Source organism: Gopherus flavomarginatus, chromosome 8, assembly GCF_025201925.1.
Source record: "Gopherus flavomarginatus isolate rGopFla2 chromosome 8, rGopFla2.mat.asm, whole genome shotgun sequence".
NCBI lineage: Eukaryota > Metazoa > Chordata > Testudines > Testudinidae > Gopherus > Gopherus flavomarginatus.
In genome coordinates, this window is record NC_066624.1 from 46,077,965 (window position 1) to 46,092,979 (window position 15,015).

Below are 15,015 nucleotides of genomic sequence, written 5' to 3' on the forward strand. Positions count from 1 at the left end.
GAGGGATGGGAAAAAAGCAAAGCTGAAATCATAAATGAGGATTTTAGCAAAGGGTCATTGTCTTAAATTCTTCAATAAATCTGAGCTACATCCTATCAAACTGAACTAATATCCAATTGGGTGACCAAACAGCCTTCAGGAAAGATAGAAACCCATATCACAGAGAGAGAATACATTACAAAGAAAGTGTCAAGTGAAATTCCGGAGCAGGTTACATCTGATTATTCAGAACCGGGACAAGAGATTCTCCCACCACATTGTCCTCTGATCCATTCAAACCTGCTTCCCTCATCCCTGTCTCCATAGTCAGTTATGTTATTTACAAAATGTTTAGTATCCTAGCATCCCCATAATAAGGGAAAAACAGCCCTCTTCCCAGAAGTGGCTATGCAATAGATGGAAGCTGGGATTTAAACTCTAAATGATCACACTCTATTTGGAATCCATTTGAATTCCCCTCCCAGGACTTTTGACACTCATCTCCAGTCACAGCGATTCTGATATAGGATTAAAGTAGTAAAAACATCATCTGCAAGCACAGACAACAGAGAATGCTTCATCACATGACACTTATGAGAAGTGGATGTATAGAATGTGATGAACATAAACTCTGCATGGCCCAGGCAAAAGGTGACAGTTCTGCAGTGAAGGGGAAGGAGGGAATCTTTGAGTCACCCCATCTCCTTCCAGTGTCACGGAAGCTGAAATTATACTTTTTTCCTGCCCCTACTCCTCTTCATTTACATCTAATTTGAAAAATTCCCAATATAACTGCTCTTCTGCACATCCCAGAGCAACGTGAGAATAACTGGCAATGATACAATCTGTATCATTGGTGACTAACAGTAACTTTGCAATAGGAGGAATGGTACAAATGTGACGTTCCCTGGTTCCTCATAGGAAGGGCACACTCAAATTACTTGTGGGACAATAGAAAGGACAAATAGGTCCATCTCAAAAGAGGGCGAACTGCAAAAGGCAAAAATGGGCCACTCATCTGGACAAGCTGAGGGATAATGGTGCTGCAAACAGTTCAAAGAGCTTTAAAAGTTACTATGTGGGTGGGAATCAGGAAAAGTATTAAAGAAAAGAAAGTCTTGATAGCCCTAGAGATTGTTAAAATGTTGATCTCCGTGGCAGATTCTCTGATGGCTAACATGGGCTGAGAACCAAGAGAAGGTTTTCCCACACTCACAGCATTCGTAGGGCCTCTCCCCTGTGTGGATTCTCTGATGCTCAGAAAGGGCCGAACTCTTAATGAAGCATTTTCCACACTCACAGCATGTATACGGCCTCTCCCCTGTGTGAATTCTTTGATGGGTAATAAGGTTTCAGCTGCGATTGAAGGTTTTCCCACACTCACTGCATTCATAGGGTCTTTCACCTGTGTGGATCCTCTGATGTCTAGAAAGGGCTGATCCGTCAGTGAAGCTTTTCCCACACTCACGGCATTCATAGGGCCTCTCCCCGGTGTGGGTTCTCTGATGCTCAAAGAGGGCTGATCTGTGAGTGAAGCATTTTCCACACTCACAGCATTTATACGGCCTCTCCCCTATATGAATTCTTTGATGGGTAATAAGGTTTGAGCTGTGATTGAAGGTTTTCCCACACTCACTGCATACATAGGGCCTGTCCCCTGTGTGGATCCTCTGATGTCTAGAAAGGGCTGAGCTGGTAATAAAGCTTTTCCCACACTCACGGCATTCATAGGGCCTCTCATCTGTGTGGATAATCTGATGAACAGAAAGGCCTGATCTGCGAGTGAAGGTTTTCCCACACTCACAACATTTATACGGCCTCTCCCCTGTGTGAATTCTTTGATGGGTAATCAGGTTTGAGCTGTTATTGAAGGTTTTCCCACACTCACTGCATTCATAGGGTGTTTCACCTGTGTGGATCCTCTGATGTCTAGAAAGGGCTGATCTGTGAGTGAAGCTTTTCCTACACTCACGGCATTCATAGGGCCTCTCATCTGTGTGGATTCTCTGATGCACAGAAAGAGTTGATCTGTGAGTGAAGGCTTTCCCACAATCACTGCATTCGTAGGGCCCGTCCCCTGTGTGGATTCTCCGATGTTTAGAAAGGTCTGAGCTGCTATTGAAGGTCTTCCCACACTCACGGCATTCGTAGGGCCTCTCCCCTGTGTGGATACTCAGATGAACAGAAAGGCTTGATCTGTGAATGAAGTTTTTCTCACACTTAGTGCATGTATTTTTTCTCTTTTGCCTAAGGATTTCCTAGTGTGTTGTGGTTTCCATGAGGACCTTCTGAGTTCCCTGAGAGGAAATACATTTACCCAATTTCTCCCCTGCCTGGTTTCCTTGCTCTCTTTCTGGTCTGTGCTGAATCTCAAAGGAGTTTCCCTGCTCATTACTCCTGGACACATTCCTTTCCGATCTTTGCGATAATGCTCTGTGTTTATCCACTTGCTCAACATTTCCCTGCTGATAATTCTGCTCCTCTTTCTCACATGTCATTGCATCACCTGCTGCGATAGAGACAGAAACCTCAAAACAGGGATGGAAAGGGGAAGACCAAACCAAAACAAGTGCTGAAGACAGGTCAAATACAAATCAGGATCTGAACTCCCCCAAACTTTTCCCCTAAATAGGACAGAGGAGGGGGATGAATTCAGCCTTCACATCCTATCCAAATACGCAGGGGGAAGGGAAGAAGCTAATGCCTGGTGTCTCCTAGGATCTACAGGAAGCCATGAGCTATATTTACCCTGAGGATACGACCCCTGCTAGGGACAATAATGAACTGAGAGACCTCCCAAGGGCTTTGCTGGGCATACCAGATGTTTCCTTCAGGCACTTACAGATTCTGAGTTGGTTTAATGTTTTCTCACCTGTGCGGAGAGCTCTCAGGATCTCTCTTTCCTCAGAGCCCTGGAGGTCTGGGACCCATGGCTCTTCCCCTTGTTCCAGCTGGGAGATCACATCAGGTTTGGAAACTAGGAACCCTGCTCAGATGAAAGAAAACAAAGGAGTTCGGTTAATTTCATCAAACTTTTTCATAAAAAACATTCTATTAAATTAACTGTAATACTTAGTGTGACCTGGTGTGCCTGGGCTAGTTCTCACTGAAAATGCCAAGATCAGGGCAGGCTGAAAAAGAGATCACCCACACAGGCTATTGAGAAGCTGAAAAAAGAAATCACACAGCCCCCTTTATTGCATCCCAGTTCTCTGACTCCCAGTCAGCACCTAGATCCAGCACAGTGAGAGGTTATTTAAAAACTGCTCACATAAACAAAATGATCTTCTGACCCCAAAGGTCAGCCACGTTACCAGGTCAGTATAGGTTTGGATCTTACCCAAAATACCACACTCCCAGCCAATCCTTTAGCATCTAAACTAAAGGATTAAACGAAATAAGATAGAATGAAGTGAAATGGGAAAGCAGTCAGATACATTCCAAAATGGATAGATCAGGTTCTTAGCAGTATTAGTGAGTTGCCGGTGTGAAAGTCTGTCGGGAACACATCCACAGCTTGGATGGGTCATTCAGTCCTTTGTTCCAGGGTTCAGTTTGTAGAGAAGTTGCTCCAGAGGCAGGAAGGAGGATTGATGACAAAACGGAGATGATGCAGCTGCGCTTTATATTCCTTTTGCTATGTGACTTGTTCTTCCTGTGTCCCAAACACAAGATTCACAGCACATGGCATGGAAAAGCCTTGGAGTTCTCATTACACAGGCTTACCCGGGAATGTCTTACTGACTCAATAGGTGTATCCCCTTGGTCCTTTCCATGGGCTCATTGTACAGCTGATGACCCTCAATGGGCCATCAAACAGGCTAGGCAGTGTTGATGCCAATATGTCTGGAGGTGTCACCCAGAAACACTGCCCAAGTCTGGAAATACAGATATACCCTACATATCTATAACTCACAATACAAAGGTGATCGAAACATAGAAACAAAATGATCATACTTGGAAAATCATAACATTTTCACTGACACCTTTCATGGCATATCTAGCCCGATTCATTGCAATTTTATCAGATTTTATTATTTTATTATTAATACCAAAGTGTCTCACAATTCCATACAGTGTCACACTTGGAAACCAGTGAATTTCCAGGTCCGTGAAGATGCCAAAAACTATGCTTAGAGGGATTGAAATACCCACATATCTGCTGGGAACACACACACAGACACTGTGTCAGTCTGTACCCCTGTGTTCACTCTTCTAGAAAATTATGATCAATTTTGTACACAGTATGGCTTCTGAGGTATCATTTGAAAACCCATAACCTACTGGATATTATCCTCCTGTTAAAATGTGCTGTAAGACTGTATGTAAAGTTATGAGATTTTACAGTATGATATTACTGAAAAAGTTACAGTTCTGGGGAACACCCACAGACCAGTTCCTCAGAGACAGCAAGGCAAACAGCTGGTCAAACAGCCATTCTCCTGCAGGGGGAAGGTGTGAAGAAGACATTTACATTCCATCACAGGGACCTCTTGAAGCTGTTGTGGAAAACGACCACAGGATTGATTTTGAATCAGCTCAGACTGAGGCTCTTTTCTTGGTTACAAGCGTGCAGGGGGTGACAGCTATTGGAATACTCTCCCCCTGAGCTAAAAATCACACAAGCCTTTTAAAGCTTAAAACCACAAACAATGACACATAGGTTGCACATTAATTACCTTATTTGGAATATATTGCAAAATATGATGCAGGTCAAAAGGAAGCTGAACAATCAGTTTTCCATATCCGGCCTCTCCTCTTATTGTTATTCCTAGTCTAGTTTGTGGTTTGACTTTTCTAACACTTCCACTGTGGTTATGTTTCACAATCTCGGTTATTGCAAATCAGTGTGTTTGGGGACATTCCACTTCACCTACTTAGGCCGCTTCGGCACACTAAGCCATTGTTCCCCAATTTTGGGGACTTTCCATTCCACTTTGCCTTTCTCTGCCCTTTACACAGAGAAACAAGCTCAGCTAATACTTTAGGCCTACTAGCTTGACCAAAGCTCCAAAGCTCTTTCTGTAGACTTTCCCGCACAATTCTCACATCTCCAACAGACAGCCTGCCACCGTGACTGAGCTGAGAACTGAAGTGGTTTCTAGTACAAAGGACTGAATTCTAAAAAGAGGTGAGGAAAATGCATGAGACTCTCTCTCTCTGCCCTTTCCCTCTGCTCATAACAACTCCTGAAGAACTGAATGTGGGCGGCAGGGGTGGGTTAGGCCGAGTCCTGGCTGAAAGGAAAACCAGCCTGTCTCAGCACAGGGTGAGAGAAACATTTGCCTTGAATCCGTTTCAGCTTGTTAACTTAGACATTAGTTTGTGTTTTATCTTGCATTTCTTTTGTAAACAATTCTGAGCTTTATGCCTCATTATCAGTATCTTAAAATATGTTTTTTGATAGTTAACAATCTTGTTTTATTCTTTATCTAACCAGTGTGTTTGTATTAAAGTGTGTTGGAAACTCCATCTGGGATAACAAGGCAGGCACATGTCATTTTACTCTGATGAAATGACAGACTTCATATGAGCTTGCATTGTTCAGGAGTGTGCTGGACAGGGAAAGATGCACATTTCTGGGGGAAGTCTGGGAGCAGAGAATTTTCTGGGGTTCTCCTGTGGGGTACTGTAATTTGTGAGTCACTGACTAGCAGCACTCAAAACTGTGTAGTTGGGAGTGAGTTACATGCTGGAGACCGTGTGTGAACTGCCCAGGAGTGGCTGCTCTCACAGTAGAGCAGTGGAAAAGGCACCCCAGCTTGGGAACTGAGGGGACAGAGCTGTTCAACAGTCCAGGTTGCACTGTGGTTAATATCACAGACACTCAATTTCAAAGAGTCTCCTAAAACACAGAGAAAGTAAATCTATGTCCCAGAAATCAAAGACTCCAGAGAGAAGGCAAGTCTCCCTGGCACTGCATCTTTGCTGACAGAGAGGTCCAGAGACAGAGACAAAGAGAGAGAGTCCTGGGGAAGCTGGGAACAGGAAGCATGGGCTGGTGGGGTTCGGTGGAGAAAGGGAACAGGAAGGGCAGGGATATCACTGAATTCAGGATCTCAGCAGTACTAGATGTCAGGTTAACACATACTGCAGCCCATTGGAAAACATAATCCCAACTATATATACAGAATGATGGGGTCTAAATTAGCTGTTTCCACTCAAGAGAGAGACCTTGGAGTCACTGTGGATAGTTCTCTGCAAACATCCACTCAATCTGCAGCAGCAGTGAAAAAAAGTGAACAGAATGTTGGGAATCATTAAGAAAGGGATAGATAATAAAACAGAAAATCTCCTATTGCCTCTATATAAACTCATGGTACGCCCACATCTTGAATACTCCATGCAGATATGGTCATCCCATCTCAAAGAAGTTCCCTTGAGCAAACAGGAGCTATTTGAAACTGTGCGATATGGCTCCTGTGCTCTGTTCCCAAAATGTTCTGCAGCAGGGGAGGACATGTGGCAGTATGTGTGTGTGTCACTGGCATATTGGGGTGATGCTGAAACAGGGCAGAGTAGAGGTGGCATTGTGGGGTTGGCATGAACCTTATCTCTTCATTTCCTATTCCAAGAACCAAGGGGACGGGAATCCTTACCCAACGAGGTCACATTCTCATAGTTCTCCTGCATGACATCTCTGTAGAGGGCTCTCTGAGTGGGGTCCAGCAGAGCCCACTCTTCCCTGGTGAAATACACAGCCACCTCCTCGAAGGTCACCGGTCCCTGAAAGAGTAAGAGTCCAACACTCAGTATGTGATGTCCCAATCTCAGCCCCACTCTTTGTGGGGGAGAGGAGCCAATCAAATGCAAGCTCTGGGTGGATCATAGTTAACAGAGTCCCACCCCCACCCTGCAAAGAGCATCCTGGAAACACCACGTTAAGGGGACCAAGAGAGAGCCCCTTGTCTCTCTCAGCAGATCCATCAACCCCCTACTAGCCACCAACCGATATAGGAGATGGAGGCGCTAGCAGGGTCCAGAGAGAGCTCCCTGGTAGGAAGCCCAATAACCTCATCATGAGGAGCTGGATATGAAGGGCGGGGCAGCTCCCCTAAACCTCACTGATGGATGCCCCCTTCATATCTCACAGCAGCCGCTGGTTAGTCAGGTCGGGCTCCAGCACTGGGGGTCTGGTCAGTTTGACTAGCTCTATGAAGGTGGGTTATTCTCAGTTTCACAAATTAGGGTATTTCCACCACCTAATCTCATGGGCCTGTTCCTAGAATCTAGGCCACTTAATAAACAACTCCCAGCAGGTTTATCTCAAGCTGTCCTCCTCCCTTCCCCACCCTGTGCATTTCCTGCCCCGCTCCAACCTCCAAACCAGACTGTGCAAATCTTCCCATCTCTGGTATATTTGCTGTCCCTCTCCCGCCCTGCAGGAACCCACCAGCAACCTCCCGATAATCCCTACCTTAACAGGCTCCCCTGCACTCATTTCTCTTCCCTCTCCCATGGGAGGATGGGATGAGCTGGAGCAAAAAAAGGACGTCATTCTATCACCTGTCTGGGTGAGAAGGACAGTTGTGGGGGTTTCAGAACAGGCTTTAGTTAATTTCACCAGATGATTCTCCCAGGCCCTTTCCCTGCAGACAGACACCCTAGATTCTGCCATGCTGAGAAAGAGATCAAGCATGTTATTACACTGTAGACCTGGCCCCTGCTGCCAGGCTAAGCCCACAGAGAGATTTTTAACCTCTCTTCTCCCTCCCCTCACCTCGTAACAAAGTCTCTGAACACAAGGCTAGAAAAGAGCGGAACCAAAGGAGTCACTGTGGGGGATCCCTCGGACACTGACCCCACGGCAGCCACACCCCAGCAGGGGAATATGGAGTCAGGACCTGGCTTTTCCTCTCTCTGATCCTTGTTTTGTTCACTGGAAAGTGGTTCTGCCCAGGGATGCAGCAATACATGTGTCTGGGTGGACTAGAGAGCTGGAAATCTCTCCCTCCACTCATTTCTCCCACTGCCCCTTTCAGTCTCTCCTTCCCCTGTCCTCTCTCCCTGCCCCTCTGGCTGGGAAAGTCCCATTCCTGGGGGTTTTGCTCTCCTATGGCTGGATTTTCTCCTGGCAATTGCTAATGGGAGGAGAAATGAGGAAGGGCTGTTTGTGCATAGTCACTTTCTTGCCAATCCCCAGCACTTTCCCTGAGGTCTTTCAGTTACCTGGAGTCTGTGGTAGAATTGGTATTAACAGGGCCCAGGTCTCCCACAAGGGGCTAGTACGAGTTGGAGAAAGTCATCACCTGGGCTGGGCAGAAAAGAAGCTTTAACTAAGGTCACTTGCCAGCACAGAACCCCACTGGGGGAGCAGCAGCTGCCAAGCCTGGTCTCCCAGATCACAATGGAGGCTACAGCATCTGACCCAGGAAACTGAACCCCAATATCCTGAGCAGAGAGGGACAGAGCATCTAAGCAGCTTCCCTCCTTTAGCTCTCTGGGGAGAGCAGCTAATGGGAGCTCCTCCTCACAGGGAGAATTGCTGATCTCATTTGCCCTACTGTCCATCTGGAGTCACTCCTTGTCTTTCCATACAGTGACTCTGGATTAACAATGGTCTCAATCACACCAGATTTCAGAAATGAGTCTAGAATGCTGTGGAAAAGACCATTGTGTGGCAGTGCTGACCCCCTTCCCACCTCTCTCACCCCCCAGATCTAGGATAAGGGCTGGGGGGAAGGGAATGAATATTCCCAATGGAACTGGAAGTTCCTGCAGTTTTCAAGAGAGGAGAAAAGAAACATCAGTGATTTCACCTCACAGTGTTTGACAAGTGGATAGAAAGTTATGACAGTAACTGGGCCTGGCCGGGGACTGCCTGGCAGTGCTTGGAGCCAGGATTCTGGCACAAACTGATCAGGGAGAAGGATCGTGGTTAGTAGCAGCCCCTCAACACCCCCCAGTACCCAGAGCCCAGACCCCCCAGCCAGGGTCCCACCAGATATTCCCTGGCACCCAGTCCGCAGAGTCCCTGGCCAGGGATCCCAGATAACCCTCAACCCCTCACCAGCCACAATGAGAGCTGGACACCGGCGAAATGGAGAGAAAATGGGGCACAATGGGGGGAGGGGAACAGGGAACTTCTCAGGGGTTTGAGGGAAGGGGGGGTCACCCTGGGTGTTGCTCTTTGCTCTCTAGGGAGAAAGGCGGCAGGACGGGAGAGGAGGGGGGTCCCCATGGGAGGAGGCAGCGGTAAATCCGAGGGGATCTCAGCCCCCCCTTTCTCTCCCCGTTCCTCGGGGGTCACCTGCTCTTCTCCCCCCGGCCATGTCCGGGCTGCGCAGACATTTCCCACCCGCCCCTTTTCCAGCCCCCCAGCCCGGTCTCACCCCCCAGCCCCCGCCCGGCCCCATGCAGGGACCCCAGTGGGACCGGGCCCCTCCCCCCGCCACCCCCCAGCGGGGCCCCAGGGCAGAGCCTGGCCGGGCCCGGGGGGCGCAGGGCTCCTGCGGGGACAGCAGTTCCGAGCCCCCCGCGGGCGCTGCCCCCCCGGGAGCAGATCCCGGCGCTGCGAGATGCCGGTGTAATGACAGAATCAGTTACCGCTCCAGATTCCCCACTTTGGCTGCACTGAGCATGCACACATGAATTGAGCATGCGTAGTAACCTTTGCTGTCGCCGCTGCCCTCTCTCTGCCCTCACTTCTACTCAGGAGCACAGATGGTTTCCTTATGTCCTGCCCTCTTTCTCCCTAGAGAGCAACGAGCAACACCCAGGGTGACCTCCCCTTCCCTCAAATCCCTGAGAAGTTCCCTGTTCCCCTCCCCCCATTGTGCCCCATTTTCTCTCCATTTCGCCAGTGTCCAGCTCTCATTGTGGCTGGTGGGGTTTTGAGGGGTATCTGGGATCCCTGGCCAGGGACTCTGCGGACTGGGTGCCAGGGAATATCTGGTGGGCTCCTGGCTGTGTTTGTGGGGGTGTCTGGGGACCCTGGCTGGGGGGACTGGGCTCTGGGTACTGGGGGGTGTCTGGGGGCCATTACTAACCCTGATCCTTTTCCCTGATCAGTTTGTGCCAGAATCCTGGCTCCAAGCACTGCCAGGCAGTCCCCGGCCAGGCCCAGTTACTGTCATAACTTTCTATCCACTTGTCAAACACTGTGAGGTGAAATCACTGATGTTTCTTTTCTCCTCTCTTGAAAACTGCAGGAACTTCCAGTTCCATTGTGAATATTCATTCCCTCCCCCCCAGCCCTTATCCTAGATCTGGGGGTGAGGGAGGTGGGAAGAGGGTCAGCACTGCCACACAATGGTCTCTTCCACAGCATTCTAGACTCATTTCTGAAATCTGGTGTGATTGAGACCATTGTTAATCCAGAGTCACTGTATGGAAAGACAAGGAGTGACTCCAGATGGACAGTGGGGCAAATGAGAGCAGCAATTCTCCCTGTGAGGAGGGGTTCTCATTAGCTGCTCTCCCCAGAGAGCTAAAGGAGGGAAGCTGCTTAGATGCTCTGTCCCTCTCTGCTCAGGATATTGGGGTTCAGCTTCCTGGGTCAGATGCTGTAGCCTCCATTGTGATCTGGGAGACCAGGCTTGGCAGCTGCTGCTCCCCCAGTGGGGTTCTGTGCTGGCAAGTGACCTTAGTTAAAGCTTCTTTTCTGCCCAGCCCAGGTGATGACTTTCTCCAACTCGTACTAGCCCCTTGTGGGAGACCTGGGCCCTGTTAATACCAATTCTACCACAGACTCCAGGTAACTGAAAGACCTCAGGGAAAGTGCTGGGGATTGGCAAGAAAGTGACTCTGCACAAACAGCCCTTCCTCGTTTCTCCTCCCATTAGCAATTGCCAGGAGAAAATCCAGCCATAGGAGAGCAAAACCCCCAGGAATGGGACTTTCCCAGCCAGAGGGGCAGGGAGAGAGGACAGGGGAAGGAGAGACTGAAAGGGGCAGTGGGAGAAATGAGTGGAGGGAGAGATTTCCAGCTCTCTAGTCCACCCAGACACATGTATTGCTGCATCCCTGGGCAGAACCACTTTCCAGTGAACAAAACAAGGATCAGAGAGAGGAAAAGCCAGGTCCTGACTCCATATTCCCCTGCTGGGGTGTGGCTGCCGTGGGGTCAGTGTCCGAGGGAATCCCCCACAGTGACTCCTTTGGTTCTGCTCTTTTCTAGCCTTGTGTTCAGAGACTTTGTTATGAGGTCAGGGGAGGGAGAAGGGAGGTTAAAAATCTCTCTGTGGGCTTAGCCTGGCAGCAGGGGCCAGGTCTACAGTGTAATAACATGCTTGATCTCTTTCTCAGCATGGCAGAATCTAGGGTGTCTGTCTGCAGGGAAAGGGCCTGGGAGAATCATCTGGTGAAATTAACTAAAGCCTGTTCTGAAACCCCCACAACTGCCCTTCTCACCCAGACAGGTTGTAGAATGACGTCCTTTTTTTGCTCCAGCTCATCCCATCCTCCCATGGGAGAGGGAAGAGAAATGGGTGCAGGGGAGCCTGTTAAGGTAGGGATTATCGGGAGGTTGCTGGTGGGTTCCTGCAGGGCGGGAGAGGGACAGCAAATACACCAGAGATGGGAAGATTTGCACAGTCTGGTTTGGAGGTTGGAGCGGGGCAGGAAATGCACAGGGTGGGGAAGGGCGGAGGACAGCTTGAGATAAACCTGCTGGGAGTTGTTTATTAAGTGGCCTAGATTCTAGGAACAGGCCCATGAAATTAGGTGGTGGAAATACCCTAATTTGTGAAACTGAGAATAACCCACCTTCATAGAGCTAGTCAAACTGACCAGACCCCCAGTGCTGGAGCCCGACCTGACTAACCAGCGGCTGCTGTGAGATATGAAGGGGGAACCCATCAGTGAGGTTTAGGGGAGCTGCCTCTCCCTTCATATCCAGCTCCTCACGATGAGGTTATTGGGCTTCCTACCAGGGAGCTCTCCCTTGACCCTGCTCGGACCTCCATCTCCTATATCGGTCGGTGGCTAGTAGGGGGGTGATGGATCTGCTGAGAGAGACAAGGGGCTCTCTCTTGGTCCCCTTAACATGGTGTTTCCAGGACGCTCGTTGCAGGGTGGGGGTGGGACTCTGTTAACTATGATCCACCCAGAGCTTGCATTTGATTGGCTCCTCTCCCCCACAAAGAGTGGGGCTGAGAGTGGGACATCACGTACTGAGTGTTGGACTCTTACTCTTTCAGGGGCCGGTGACCTTCGAGGAGGTGGCTGTGTATTTCACCAGGGAAGAGTGGGCTCTGCTGGACCCCACTCAGAGAGCCCTCTACAGAGATGTCATGCAGGAGAACTATGAGAATGTGACCTCATTGGGTAAGGATTCCCGTCCCCTTGGTTCTTGGAATAGGAAATGAAGAGATAAGGTTCATGCCAACCCCACAATGCCACCTCTACTCTGCCCTGTTTCAGCATCACCCCAATATGCCAGTGATACACACACTGCCACAGGCTCTCCCCTGCTGCAGAACATTTTGGGAACAGAGCACAGGAGCCGTATCGCACAGTGTCAAATAGCTCCTGTTTGCTCAAGGGAACTTCTTTGAGATGGGATGACCATATCTGCATGGAGTATTCGAGATGTGGGCGTACCATGAGTTTATATAGAGGCAATAGGAGATTTTCTGTTTTATTATCTATCCCTTTCTTAATGATTCCCAACATTCTGTTCACTTTTTTTCACTGCTGCTGCAGATTGAGTGGATGTTTGCAGAGAACTATCCACAGTGACTCCAAGGTCTCTCTCTTGAGTGGAAACAGCTAATTTAGACCCCATCATTCTGTATATATAGTTGGGATTATGTTTTCCAATGGGCTGCAGTATGTGTTATCCTGACATCTAGTACTGCTGAGATCCTGAATTCAGTGATATCCCTGCCCTTCCTGTTCCCTTTCTCCACCGAACCCCACCAGCCCATGCTTCCTGTTCCCAGCTTCCCCAGGACTCTCTCTTTGTCTCTGTCTCTGGACCTTTCTGTCAGCAAGAAGCAGTGCCAGGGAGACTTGCCCTCTCTCTGGAGTCTTTGATTTCTGGGACATGGATTTACCTTCTCTGTGTTTTAGGAGACTCTTTGAAATTGAGTGTCTGTGATATTAACCACAGTGCAACCTGGACTGTTGAACAGCTGTGTCCCCTCAGTTCTCAAGCTGGGGTGCCTTTTCCACTGCTCTACTCTGAGAGCAGCCACTCCTGGGCAGTTCACACACAGCCTCCAGCATGTAACTCACTCCCAGCTACACAGTTTTGAGTGCTGCTAGTCAGTGACTCACAAATTACAGTACCTCACAGGAGAACCCCAGAAAATTCTCTGCTCCCTGACTTTCCCCAGAAATGTGCATCTTTCCCTGTCCAGCACACTCCTGAACAACGCAAGCTCATATGAAGTCTGTCATTTCATCAGTGGAAAATGACATGCGCCAGCCTTGTTATCCCAAATGGAGTTTCCAAAACACTTTAATACAAACACACTGGTTAGATAAAGAATAAAACAAGATTGTTAACTATAAAAAAAATGTTAAGATACAGATAATAAGGCATAAAGCTCAGAATTGTTTACAAAAGAAATGCAAGATAAAACACAAACTAATGTCTAAGTTAACAAGCTGAAACGGATTCAAGGCAAATGTTTTTCTCACCCTGTGCTGAAACAGGCTGGTTTTCCTTTCAGCCAGGACTCGGCCTAACCCACCCCTGCCGCCCGCGTTCAGTTCTTCAGGAGTTGTCATGAGCAGAGGGAAAGGGCAGAGAGAGAGAGTCTCAAGCATTTTCCTCACCTGTTTTTAGAATTCAGTCCTTTGTACTAGAAACCACTTCAGTTCTCAGCTCAGTCACGGAGACAGGCTGTCTGTTGGAGATGTGAGAATTGTGCGGGAAAGTCTACAGAAAGAGTTTTGGAGCTTTGGTCAAGCTAGTAGGCCTAAAGTATTAGCTGAGCTTGTTTCTCTGTGTAAAGGGCAGAGAAAGGCAAAGTGGAATGGAAAGTCCCCAAAATTGGGGAACAATGGCTTAGTGTGCCGAAGGGGCCTAAGTAGGTGAAGTGGAAAGTCCCCAAACACACTGATTTGCAATAACCGAGATTGTGAAACATAACCACAGTGGAAGTGTTAGAAAAGTCAAACTACAAACTAGAGTAAGAATAACAATAAGAGGATAGGCCGAATATGGAAAAATGATTGTTCAGCTTGTTTTTGACCTGCATCATATTTTGCAATATATTCCAAATAAGGTAATTAATGTGCAACCTATGTGTTTGTGGTTTTAAGCTTTAAAAGGCTTGTGTGATTTTTAGCTCAGGGGGACAGCATTTCAATAGCTGTCCGCCCCTGCATGCTTGTAACCAAGAAAAGAGCCTCAGGCTGAGCTGATTCAAAATCAGTCGTGTGGTCATTTTCCACAACAGCTTCAAGAGGTCCCTGTGATGGAATGTAAATGTCTTCTTCACACCTTCCTCCTGCAGGAGAATGGCTTTTTGACCAGCTGTTTGCCTTGCTGTCTCTGAGGAAATGGTCTGTGGGTGTTCCCCAGAACTGTAACTTTTTCAGTAATATCATACTGTAGAATCTCATAACTTTACATACAGTGTTACTACACATTTTAACAGGAGGATAATATTCCGTAGGTTATAGGTTTTCAAATGATACCTCACAAGCCATACTGGGTACAAAATTGATCATAATTTTCTAGAAGAGTGAACACAGGGGTACAGATTGACACAGTGTCTGTGTTTGTGTTCCCATCAGCTTTGTGGGTATTTCAATCCCTCTAAGCATAGTGTTCGGCATCTTCATGGACCTGGAAATTCACTGGTTTCCAAGTGTGACACTGTATGGAATTGTGAGACACTTTGGTATTAATAATAAAATAATAAAATCTGATAAAATTGCAATGAATCGGGCTAGATATGCCATGAAAGGTGTCAGTGAAAATGTTATGATTTTCCAAGTATGATCATTTTGTTTCTATGTTTCGATCACCTTTGTATTGTGAGTTATAGATATGTAGGGTATATCTGTATTTCCAGACTTGGGCAGTGTTTCTGGGTGACACCTCCAGACATATTGGCATCAACACTGCCTAGCCTGTTT

At 47.9% G+C, this 15,015-nt stretch overlaps 1 pseudogene; it reads right to left on the minus strand.

Moving 5' to 3' along the window:
- Positions 1 to 823: 823 nt before the first annotated feature.
- Positions 824 to 9,560, minus strand: LOC127056870 (zinc finger protein OZF-like; annotated as a pseudogene).
- Between the last annotated feature and the right edge of the window lie 5,455 nt (positions 9,561 to 15,015).